The sequence below is a fragment of the Tinamus guttatus genome, unplaced genomic scaffold, assembly GCF_059628265.1.
Source record: "Tinamus guttatus ecotype Peru unplaced genomic scaffold, ASM5962826v1 Tinamus_guttatus_pri_ptg000115l, whole genome shotgun sequence".
NCBI classification, from domain to species: domain Eukaryota; kingdom Metazoa; phylum Chordata; class Aves; order Tinamiformes; family Tinamidae; genus Tinamus; species Tinamus guttatus.
In genome coordinates, this window is record NW_028288649.1 from 9,369,544 (window position 1) to 9,383,359 (window position 13,816).

Here is a 13,816-nt window from a genome sequence, read left to right on the forward strand (position 1 = left end):
GGCACTTTTTGTAAGAGCATTAATCAACTTTCCAAATATACAACAGATGTATCACTTGGAAATGAGGATCAGAGTGCAAGAGGGATAAAGGTTACACATTACTCTTCAGATTCAATTTATTGTAAGGTCCTCATTGAAATTGCTTGGTCATGTCATACTTTTTTTTATATATATATCAAATGCTAGTCTAAAGGTGGGAAGTTTTCCAAATTAATTTTTTGTTATAATTATTTAAAGATTCTTTGTTTTATGGAAAAGGCTTTATACCTATAAACTTTTGTATATTAGGATTTTTTTGGGGGGAGGGGTCTTGACTTCCATATTCTGATTCTTTCTGAACATAAGGAACAAATAACAGGCCAAGAAAAATACATGGTCCTATTAAAATAAAATCCTTCAATGATGTATGAGTCTTGGCTCTGACTTAGAGCTGTCATCACTACAAGTACTTGGGTTAGAAAGAGGAGATATATACTGCTAGGTCTGATCAAAGACTTTAAAGCTAATAAACAGGTTTCTGGGTAGGTTGCCAAACCTTTGGAAATTAAATTTCATTGGATCTTTTGGAGGGAAGAAAGAGAAAAGGAGATAAGAGTATGATAGTTACCAATGCATTTGTAAAGGAATGCTGAAGATGATGCACAGAGAGAAGCCAATGTGTTACATTTTCATGCTTTGCTTTTCTAAAAATCTTTGTGTACGAATCATAACAATCATGGCTGAAGTCCACAGTTGTGACTTGAGGCTTCATCCTCTCAGGACCTGTTTACATCTTAGTGTTATAGGGACCTCGAAATAAAACTTTGAGAACAAATGCAGAAATGTAGAATAAGTTCTTGAAGCTGTCAGCGACTAAGCTTTTTTCTTGTCTTCCCTTCATTTTCCATAAGGAAGATGCATAAAATTTGTTTAAAAATGTACTGTAACAACACTACCTGATTTTGTGTAAAATGATCTTAATAAACAGCACTCTTTTGCTTCCACAGTTTAATGGAGAACTGATTCTCACAGAACTCTTAGTTTACAGTGTTCTTATTTTTTTCACTTCTACTTAAGGAAGAAAATGCACCTTTATCAGGCATAATTGTTCTGCAGAAAAACATCAAATATTGCTGAAGATACCTGGTAATGTTTGCAGAGAGTCTGAAATAATAAGTCTGGGTGCTAACTATCAAATGGTTTCAGGATAGTAGTGATAGTACTTTAAATATTTATACTATTGTGACAAATATGAAGTGCTGGTAAATATTTTATGAATGCTGTGGTTTAATCTGGAGTTTACTTTGTGAATCTACAGAGTATATTTGTCAGGAAATAGTCTCTGTAAACAGCCTATGTTATAATTCTGATATTCACTTCTTAGAAATGTTTCAGAATATTGCAGCTCCACCAGTCCAGAAGAAAACTTTAGACATTCTTGCAAGCTGATTCACTGGTTTAGCAGGATCAGGAAACACGGCAGAGAATAGAAAACTTGGATCGAAAGAAAAGTAGAAGCCTTCAATGACAAAGGGTTAAGGACTTTGGGTCTTGGGATGTAGACTGGTATCCAGACTCCAGAGATAACTCAAAGCCATAATTTGAGTTGTATCTGATGTAATGTAGACATTTACAGTGTCAGTGCCTGTGGCTGAGACAGTCACCCTTGGCTGCATTTCTTTCCATATAATCAATGGAGAATTGTCAGCACTTTTAGAATCCAAACATATGAACTGCCTTAGACTTCTACTTTGGTATGAAATTGCTTCCTGTAATTATAAAAAGATCCTGGATAGATTATCTTAGATATAAACAATATGAACATTTACATTTCATTAACTGAATTTTACCTATACACATTGTCATAGTGTTTTTTTTTTTTTCAAAGACCTTTCTACCTTCTTCCTGCTATTAAGATTAAAAAAAAATTTGTTTTAAGAATACTTTCTGGATCTCTGACTCTACCATTACTCACAGCTCCCAAAGGGAAGTTCTTCAGGAACTGTTTATGATCAGGCCTGCTGAGTGATTAAGGTTAGTGTTCAGGCACTTGGACGAAGATTAGGCAAATTGAAAATTTTCTTGCTGAGGGAGGTGAAGGCATCAGAACTAACACATCACAATCCAGAACACCAGATAAGAATTAAAAAGAACAACTTGTTCTGTAGCCACAACAAATATTTAACTACTTAATTTCTCATTGACTCACTGAAGGCCACGGGATTAATTCATAGAACCACAGATTAATTTAGGTGCAAAGATACTGCTGGATGTCACCCACTGGTCCAACTCTCCATGCAAAGCAGAGCCCACTTAAACCAAATTGACTTCTGAATATTTCCAGGGAAGGCTATTCCACAACATTTTGGGGTAACATTTTGCAATATATTCTCACCTTTATTGTGAAAAAATTTCTCAAACCAAACTGGACGCAGTGCACCAGATGTTGTCTGACAAGTGCCTTGTGCAGAGGAAGAGTCGCGTCCCGGGACCTGCTAGCAACACTCTTGCTAATGCAGCCCAGAATGCTGTTGCTTCCCTTATACTGCCCATCAGTCACTTCCTCGCTCCACTGCGCACCCATTTCTTCTCAGATTTTGGGTACTATGCACCGCTAAAATTTGGCTTGCTAATTACCACATTAGCAAACCTGTGAGCAAGGATGCTCTTGCACCACTTTGTCAGATGGATCTCCCCTCTCACTAGCTGTTCTTAGCTTAATTAGTAAGTATAATACGAAAGTCCACACTTTCCTGAAGTTGCAGATGAAAAACTTCAAAAAATAGCAATGGAGGAACTAGAAACATGAGTGTGCAAACATTTCCTTAACACTCATCCAGGTATTTTCCTGTTATGATGGTTTGAGTTATTAAAATTTAGTAGCTGTTTACTTAAGATCAGTTAGTACAAGGAATTAAGGCTCTCAGCCTTCTTAGAGCTGCATCCTGTACGATTCTGCTTTCCATCTTCTGCCACTTTTCATAGCTCACTTTTCTCTGCATTTTTGTGAAACATGTAGCAGACAAACTATATCTAAACCTAATGGGATTCGAAAACTGTCCAGTATGTCTACTTCTGATTCAAAATGATATCACTACAGGAACTAGAGTGTTTTGTGGGTAAGTGCTATGCTGAAATAAATCGATATACAAGCTTTCTTCCTGTCTTATCTATTGCCCAACTATCTGGTGACACAGATTACTTCTGTGGAAAGAAGATTTTTATCCTCCATGCTGTCAGCCTAGAGCATACCTGCCTAGAATGAGGTATATTTTTGGTTCTACTTGAAGGTTCTTGTGTACCAAGTGTAACTAATAAACGCCTTCACTGTGTTAAGCAAAATGGAGAGATTCATGCCTGTATCTCCCTCATTCAATGTGTGGATCCATTGCATTGAGACTGATACACTTCCGTGAAAAGCTTCCATTTGGGAGAAAACAATACTCTGTGCAAAATGTGCTCATCCTCACTTAGTAAATAGAGAGGCTGCACATCTTCACAGGAGGTGTTATTCCTCCTCTCTATGTTGTCTTTGGAGATGAATCATCCAAATACTGGAATTAGAATTTGAGAAGAATAGCTGCAGTGTTTTGTAAAGTCTGATAGATATTTGATGTTACAGAGTGACAGGTGATTGTTGCATAACTTCAGGTAAAAGGCTTTATAAACAACTGTTTCGTGAGACAGTTGTTTTACTGTTCTCTTCTTAGGAACAGCACTACAACAGTGCCACACCAGTAATGAAAAAATTACCATGTGAAGAAGTAGGCCAACCCTGCCTCGGTTTTGCTTTTTACTCTGAGGCAAGTTTTACAGGGAGAGGTAATATCTTTTGGTTTTGCTCGCATTGAGCAGCTGCCAAGTAATTGTAGTTATGAACACACAGTACAGGAAATGAGTAAAAATGGACATGAAGAAGCAATTAAATGAACTCCTCTGCTCTAACCCACTGTCCTAAAGACTTCTAGTATTCCCAGCATCCAGAGCAGAAGAGGCCAGAACTGTACTGACTCACGCAATACAGCACAGATACACAGATTTGTCACTGGAACATGTTAGGCTGACTTGCTCTTAAAATGAATGGTAATAAAAATTACATGTGGAAAAAAAAATTCACTGACCACATCCTAGTTAGAGTTCATAAGTTGTAAAAATGTGTCTTTGCACTTTACAGATGTATAATATTTTTCAGAAAAATCTCCATCCAAATTACTTCTTGCTAATAAATCATGGTTAACCGAAGGATTGTTTCTAGAAGTTTGCTTCTAGATATATCTAATCCCTCAAAATAAACAATCTGATAGCAAATGAGATACTAATTTTTTTCTTAAGGAAATTGTGATTGGCTTCATCAATCCATCCTGATAATATCTGAGGAAGGCAATTAAAGCAGTTCTGAGATTGGCTGTTCTATACTAGGCAGTAACATTGAGTTTTACATTCTTTCTTACATTCTTTTATTCTGCCAAGGATAGATCTAGATAGGCAAGAGCCAGAGGAAATCCATGGGAGCTGGAGAGAAATTTGATTCCTGAGACCAGAGTGAATATAGATTAAGCCTTATCTCAAGCAATCTTGCAGGAAGGGAAGGCTAATGAAGTATTATATATTAGTCTTTTTGTTTCTCTCATCGTCTATTATGAATCCTTTGCAGATTGTGAAGATCTTAGAGTGGGTACCATACCACCTAGATTGTCTGTCCTCCTTCTTCATGGTCCTTTGAGTTTACTTAAATAGTTCAGAACTCAATGACATGAATAGAAAAGAAAAAAAAATTCTGGGAATTTTCTCTAAGAAGATACCTAACTATAGACAGGATTTTGGGTAGTCTGTTCACTGATACGACATATTTTAGGCTTTTTGCTCGTAAAAATTGAGAATGCAGTGGCTAGAAGGATGCATTGTATTTCATTTTTTTCCCCTGCTGTTTTTCAAATGTCTGCCTAATTGAGCACAGCTGTGCAGTGGTGCAAAACTAACCAGGAAATGAGCATTTTGATAATTTCACATTTCTAAAGCACCTCTTAAACATCTCGTGTGAAAACAGCAGCCACAATACCTTTAGAGATTAACAACACTGAACCAGATTTATCATACTGAGTTGTCTTTTGTGGGCATTTAGAAAAATTCACTTTCAAGACAAATCAGGAAAGGCTCTCTCAACTGTAACTGTCTTGTAACATAAACAAAATGTGCATGGAATAGAGACAAACTTTCCAGGCTGCTCCAAGAATGAATTCTTGTATTTTCATTAGTCTATTGCCAATGAAGACTTCATATTCTTTTATTTTAAAACAATCACCTTTACATCAGTTTTCCATTTGGGACTGTAGCCAGTGGAAAAGTATAAAGCGACTCATGAAATACTCTGAATTAATTCATAATGTGTTGCTTTCTGTGAACATCCTGTTTGTAATTTCAGTCTTCATCTTTATATCTTAAGTGCTATATCCTCATATATATATACTGAGCCATATCCTCAGAGAATATAAAATATTCTAAGTGTACGGATATTAGTCTACTGAGTCATCTCTAAAAAAAGATTTATTTAGATTGATTTTCTTTCTGATTCAGATGCAAAAGTAGAAGCTGCATCTTCAGCTCAAGATTATGAATTTTAAGGAGGCTCAGAGATCTCACAAAAAATAGCCCATATGGGCCCTAACTTTGGCATTCTTGATTCTTGACTGAATTCTAATTCTGAGCTGAACCCTAACTATGACTTATACAGGAAATCCACTCTTGCTTTTGAATTTAATCTTGCTGTGAAAACTCTCCTTCAAACATCTTCATTCTCTCTGTACTAATTTTGTTGTTCAGCAATCTTTCTCACACACCACTAACCTTCTGGAGGGCTATTACAGAAAGTGGACACTAGACTATGAAGAAGGCTCCTTCTTCATGCTTTCAGAGGGGTTAAATATCTTCTTTTGAATTATGCTTCGTTTTCTGTCTCTTCTCTAGGTAGACATCTTAAATTTGTGTAGGGATGTAAGTCATGGTATTCTTTTCACCAGTCCAACATGTTTTATACTTGAATGTGTCTGATTTATTTTAACTGAAGTTGTACTAATAAAAATGAGGAGTTTAGAAATTCTAGACTCGTTTCAAGAGTTCTTTTAGATACTCACAATTACTATTCTGAGTAGACTACTAAATGCAGTATTACTTTTTTACTCTGTGTATTCAAAGACTAACACAGGTCTGAAATTTATGTGTACTTTTTCATGTGTAGCATTTGAGAAAAATAATGATACTGATATGGAAAAGAATGTACTTTCAGTTTTGCATGTTTTAGTTTTGTGTAACTGTAAGCCAGCCTAAAAATGCTATTTTTTGGAATAGTCCTAGTGCTTTTTTGTTTCTGGTTCAGTTGCCAAAATAATTTTTTTTTCTTTTGTTTCCGTTAAGGGAAATAACAGTGCCGTTAAAGGCAGGCTCGCCTTTCATAATCTTTCAGTTATTCGAATGCAGTTGTCATGTCTGAGTCAGTAGGATTTTTTTAAAGTAATATTAGGAGTCTAGAAATACGTATTATATCAACTTTTGGATGGGCAGCATGGAAGGCACTATTTTAGCCAAAAGAAGAAAGGCAGATCAGGGGTTACAGACAACTTGCAAGCAAAAAGTGAAATTTGATAATTGTTTTTCCTGTGTAACACTCAGATTTTTATCTCATGACCTCATAGTTCAACAACTTTGGAAAGCTTATGACTGTCATTTTGATTCACATATTATTTCATTTTCCTTTTCTTTTTTCTCAAGCTGATTTCTGAGATCCAACCAAAACAAAATTGTAATCAGAGTTAAATAGCTAATAAATGCATATTTTTAAAAAATTTAAGCAATTGAAAAATCTATGTCAAAGCTGATGTTTCCCAAGGAAAACAACTTTTTTTTCCCTTTTTTTCAATGAAACTTAGATTCCTATAGGAAAATTTCAGTTATTTGAATTGACAAGAATCAAAATACTGCTATAATCTTTTTATTACTTTTACAGTTTCAAACTGAAGATTTAATTTTTTAGTAAGAAAACAGTGTAAAATTCATAACCAGTACATTTGCATTTTATCTAATGTCCCTACAAACTAACTGAGGCTATTAGGTGATTTATTACGACTATCTTGAGGCTCATTCTAGATTGAAATGGGAAATAACTTTCATTGTCACATGACCTTGTTAACAGCATTTATTATTGGAGCAGCACCTAACAGAATCTTCCTCTGGATGTTTGAAGATTCATAAGACATTCCAACTTTAATTAACAAATTTGATTAATATATGACAACCTGTTTTTTTTTTTTTTTTCCTCTCTCTAAACTATGAGATATTTCCTCTAAAGCTTGGGATATCTTAAAAACTTGTTACCCGAGCCTGAGGGAGTAGGGGCTATTGGATCCAATTTAAGATTGCAACAATGACCAAGCTGTCTGTATTTCTCAAAGTCAAATCTAAATTAATTGTTATGATATAATACACTGCACTTTTTTTTGATGCAGGTACTTTATAATGCAGTCAGTCATGTCCTTTGATGTCCATGAAGTTCACAGGTTAGGAAACATCCTTGCACGGATTTTTTTTTGTTTGTTTGTTATATTTTCACCAGCCTTTTTCATTTGTAGTCTAGTACATACTATCTTCATATTTTTATCTATCTGTTTTAAAGAACTCTCCCTCACTCTCCTCAAAATTACCTTTTCTTCACTTGTGGCACACCAAGCTAAGCAGTGCAGTAGAACTCCATGCTTTAGACTTTCAGATTGTCGTGTGTGTTATATTAGTCCCCCAATCTGAAATACAAAGTGGGAAAATTGAATGAAATTTTAAAGAAAAACCTTAATTTTTGTAAAATATAATAAGGACTTGTGGGACAAGATATTTCTTGGAGTAGGTTTAGACAGATTAAGAAACAATTTTTAATTATTGAAGAGTTCATGCTTGTGGTTGTGAAATAATTAAACAAGTCAGAGGAGGGGTAGCAGTTGTACTAATACTGCTTAACATTAGTATGGCACTTCAAAGCTCTCAAAAACATGAATTAATTGAGTTCAATGTGTAATTCCCTGGAAAAAAATTGCTCAGCATATATAGCCTTTTTTTTTTTCTACTCTCAGACTTTCCAAATCTAGTTTTTTTTTTTTTCCTCTTTATCCATTTATTGCTCATATTCTTGTGATAATTCTGTTCCAGTGGTATGAACATATACCTATGTATACCTATGTATACCAACTTACCTATGTAAGTTGCTGCCACAGGCAAAGTTTGGAAAAGTCATTGCAGCCTTGAATCTGTGAGAAGAACTTAAATAAGGAAATAACGACTAAAATAACTAAATAAGGACTTTTTTTAATCAGAAGGTTTTATTTCTGGTTTGCATGTTATACTTTATTTTCCTGTTCTTATTAGTTTTGATTTGTGTGCTCTGTGAGATTAAAGATAGAATTGTTGGTCCATTCACACTTAGATATTGCACAGATTTTTTTTTTTTCGGGCACTTCAAAATTAGTACATGATAACGTTAATTTATTGCCAGCTCCTGCAGCGGGTGAGCTGTCTAGACCCCAGGCTGCACTTTCTGCAGCTTCCTGCTCTGCTGACCGGCGTATGCCGAGTCACCAGCCGTGAGAGCCTGCTAGGTACGCTAGAGCAGTTCTCTGATTTTCTTTTTGAAGTCAGCCACAACCTTAGCAAACAACCTTATAAACCCCACGTCTTTGCAGCACCTCCAGGCCAGCCTGCCATTAGGTCTGAGCGATATGCAATGATTGCCTCTCTCCAGGGCTGCCGTAGCGGTATAGCAGGACTCCTGGAGGGAATTTGCCAGTTCAGCACAAACTGCACACAGCCAGAAGTGGAACAGGGGAGATGGAGCTGAAAAAAACCCCGTTGCTCTGCTTCGAAATCCGAGTGATGAATGAGTCCTCACAATGGTTCTAATGGGTCTAAGTGAGTGGTCACTCCAGCATTGCAAATGTGGCAGCAGCACCAAAGAACAGAGAAATTTATCATGGGGAAGACAATGTTTATGGAAATCTGTGCTAAGAAGCAAAGTCAATAATTATTTAGTTGATTCCTTTGAGTTTACTTTCCTTTAACTCACATTAGTTTGTATTTGTCTTTGTAATGTAACAAAGAGCAAGAAAGCCAGAATAAGCAGAGAGTTTGATGAAAGAACGTTAATGCAACACCAAAAGCCTAGTCTTAACTGACAGCACAGACCAAAGAATAGATGAGAAATCAGAATGTCTTTCATACCTGGCAATAGCCAGCACGAATTGTTGGCAACTGACATTCCATTGCCTGCCATGAAGGTTGCTCTGCTCTGTGCTGAGACAGAGAATGATGCTTGGCAATGTTTGATCAGGGGGAATAGAAGCCTGTTAGAATTTTTCTTGCCATTTCTCCTTCAGGCTTTGGATAATCATTGCTTTGCTAGATCAGAGCATTCTTGATTAAATGATCATCCCAAGGTCATACAAGGAGTCAAAGTCAAAGCAATTATTAATACACAAAGGTTCTTGGCTCTACCACCCAGGTTAAAAAAGAGGCCATCTGGCTTCAGTAAAGGGTGCAAATGTCAGACTAATCTTGGTATTATTCTCCTTCAAACCATTCATACTTAGAGGGTAGAAGAGGTAACAGTTCACGATATTAGTTCAAAATACAATTAATGGAAGTGACTGTGATAATCTGTAAATGAGGCAGAACAAAACCTAGAATCAGTCATGGAATTTTGTGAAGGAGCATCAAAAGGTATTGTAGGTATTCCAAAATAATGGAATGTGAGAGTGTTAGGGAAATATGTGAAAAGTGTTGGGATTGTATTTATTTTAAGGAGAGATGAACCTATCAGTCATTTAAATAATCTAATGTAAAACTCTACCTTCTGATATTGTTTAAAAATAAGACTAGGTCAGAAAATACACCATTATCTTCTAACAAAACATTATTTTATTTTGAAGATGGCAGAAAAGCAACGTTAATCTCTTTAGATCATATTCTATTTCTTTCTTGATTGCTGGCTAATCCCGAATACTCAATAATCCAGTTGCAACAGTGCAGCAATCCAAAATATCTAATTATTGCAGGAAAAATAAAACTTGTTAATAATAGATACATACATATATACACACATACTTTCTATCTCTTCTTCTGATGTAATGTTCATTCTGCGACTGTTCCCCCTAGATTCAAAAGACATGGATTCAGTACTGACTTCCTCAAGAGGAAGGAAGAGAGGATACGTTCTGGGGAGTTTTCACCATACTGCATTCCTATCCAGGAAGTATGTTGATTGTGGGGATTTCTTCTTCTCCACCCAAGATCTGCTATTTCTTATGCATTTGCTAACATGAATAGACTTCACCCTTTTTTTCTTTGGTCTTTAATTCCGTGTTATATGTGAATTTAATTTATATGGAGTGTTTTATAGAAGTTAGATTCTTGTTATTTATTCTCTTTGTTATTCTTAAAAGGAGTTTAACTCATCTCCCAAGATTTCAATCTTTTGATAATTAATCACTGAAAATTGATGAATTATTTATAGTTCTTGGGCCTCTGAATTTGTCCAGTGCCTACGTTTGCAAGAGCTCTGCTCTCTATCTTGTGACCATAGTCCTCTACACTACATCATTATTTTAGGGTCAGAGGTAGTCCTTCGTGCACTGAAAAAAATAAAGATTACCTTCTATTACTAACAGAGCTATATGAGATATATATATTTTTAACAGTAGATATTGTGCCACACAGTTGTACAAAGCTAAACTAAAGCTAAATGGAAAAGGGAGCAGTTGCCTCGTAGCTCGACAATTGCTGTTAGCTAAACAAGCTGAAACAAAGATCCAGGCAGGCTAAGACAAATCAAGACTGACAAGTCCTACTGCTAAGAACGTACAAGCTCATACAAAGCCTGTGACCTGTTACTAGCAATGCTAATGATGCAGTTCTTGGGCTGGATGCTACAGCACGCACACACAAATGTATATAAATACACACACAAAATAACAAACATACATTTACATGTGCAGTGCAGGGAGTACAGGAAGATATCAAATACTTTTATGGTACTCTCAAGTTGTCAAAACAGTACTGCAATCAGTAAATAAAGCAGTTGGATTTTCATTCAATCAGAATTTTCTGTTGAGCAAATTATACTTTGATATACAAATATCATAATGGAAAAAAAAAAAGTCCTTGGATTTTTTGGATTGTGGCCTCCTGTATCTAGCGGCTGGTGAGCTGGTCTGAAAACCAATTTATACCAAATGGCAGATGTGAGTCTTAAGTTCAACTAAAAATATTTCCTGGTGAAAATGATCTTTTATCCTTTTTAATGTATATGAATAAAATGGCTATTTTCTGGAACATCTAAAATGAAATCACGAGCCTGATAGTAATGAGGTTGAATAGATATGCAATTATATTTTTTAAGAGGAAGAATTAAACCTCATCTTAAATTTTTAATGTCTGTGGATTACATTGTATATAGCAAAAAAATGATCATAAAGTAGGCTTATCATAAAAGAAGTTTTATTGTATATTAACAGGGAATATTTCTCTCTAAAAAAGAACACTTCCAATTAGTTAAGCCAGAGATGAATGAGCCCATTAAATGGAAGAGGATGAAGAGGATTTGCAGTCTTCAGCCAATGACAAGAACAAAAATAATCATCTGCCAAGATTATGTTAAAAAATAAAAGGGAGGTAATGCATTTTCCGTCTTGAAAGGTCTGGTTTATATGCAGTTGGGTCTCTTTCTATCCATCTTGATTTTTACCTAAAGAGAAATGCAATAAATATACATCTGATTTTGTTCAGTTTTTCTGGTAGGGTTTAAATAATGATAGGTAAGTTCTTGAACAGTTTAACTAAAACTGCTAAGTGTGGATGTTAAAAGTAATAACACCGATTTGATACAGTTGGGGTTCCTTAAGACATGGGCATAATATCAGAGAACATCTTCATTAAAAAAGTAGGAAGGCATGTAATCAACATATTAAATAGACTGAAAACTTGTCATTAGCTTTAAAATACAGATATAGATGAGAAATCCTCATTGGGTGAGGCAAAAGCATTTCTTTTGGGGCATCCAAACATCAGTCATTTAATTAGTTTTAAAATCAACAATCTTGAATAAAATGTAGAACAATTATTAACAAAATACCTAAATTATACAGATATTATGGAAGTGGTAAATAAGGATAAATAATGGTCTATTTACTTACTTATCTGAACCCAAGTGGTACAAGACAGTGAAAGGCAATGACACATGCAGAAATAGGAATATAAGCTGTAACTACAAAAGGACTCATGCATTTGAAAGCAGTAAGGATGCAGAAGACTTGGAGAGTGAGGATACATCAGCTAATCATAAACACCCAATAAAAAAATATAGACTATGAGCTAATGCAATCCTGTACTGGGAGTATCCCAGAAGCAGGAAATTATTTCATCCCATCTTATGTACCATCCTTTGGCAAACGATATCCCAGTCTACAGTACAGCAAAGGTAAGTTAGAGGAGAAAAAAAAAAAAAAAAAGGAAGATTAAAGAAAAGGAAAAAAGGTATCTGAGAGACAGAGTCTCCAGGTGCTCCCTTGTTTTAACATATCAAAGGAAAGGTTAAGAGGTGACTTCTTTCAAACTTTTAAATGCCTTAAAGTGTAGGAAGCAGAAATCTGATAACAGAGGTCTCTTCCACCTGGCTGGCAAGAGGTGTGACAAGATTTAATGACTGGTAGCTGAAACCAGAGAGGTTCAGCAAAAATAAAGTGCATATTTTTAACTGTAAAGATAATGAATCCTTAAACTTGCAAAATGAGATATAACTGCTATCACTAGGAATTTTAAATCATGCCAGAGTATTAATGCCAGGAAGTCATTAAATTACCCAGGAGGTCAGACTAAGTGATCACCATGCTCCATTTTGGCCATTTAATGTATGAGTCTGTGGAAGAAAAAGAAATGTATGCATGTAATGCATTTAACAAAAATTTCCCTTTCAAAATATTTGTAAGTCACCAAAGCTAGATTGGTATTAAGAAAAAAAAAAAGAAAAAAAATGAAAAAAAAAAAGTTTTGAGACAATTTGAGCATCCTGTGTAATTAGCTGACTATAATGTCTTTGTGATGTTTCAGTTTCATCAGTGTCAATTCATTAGGTTCTTTCAGTTATCAGTGGGTTACAGTCACCGTAACTTTTAAAACCATCTTCAAACCACTGTTTCTGCTCTTCTGCTACCTATCCCAGTAACAGAAGAAAAACTCTGAAATGAAACAGAGAGCGTGGGTGACTTCAGAGACTGTGATCTTGGGTCTGAACTGGCCTTTTGTTATCTAGTTTAAAGATATATCTCTACATGCAGTGGTCACAGCCAATGGTAGAAACTTAAGTTCTAATGTGAAAAGAAAGCTAGAATAACAAAGAATAAATAATCTGGAAAAATCTTTTCTTAGGCATGTCCTACATAAAGGAACCAATTTATCAGGTAGGTATTCCTTAGTTTCTTAAAACTGTGTTGCTGAATCAGCAGCAACTATATGTGAATCAATGTTAAGTTTGGGATATGCTTCCTTTCAAAAAAAATCTGCTTGAAATAAAGTTTCATTGCTAATAAGAATTAAACAAAGCACAGAATCCTTTCTTAAGGATTTAAAAGGATTCCTTTAAAAAGGGACACAGATGTCTACAGCTGAAACAGAAGCTTATTTTTACATTCATAGAAACTCTACATTTTGTTTTGCAAAGAAGTTAAATGTGTTTTTTTATTATTTCTCAAGTTTTGCCAGGGAAATGAAAAAAAAAAAGCTTTTTTTTTTTTTTTTCTTAAAGGTTATG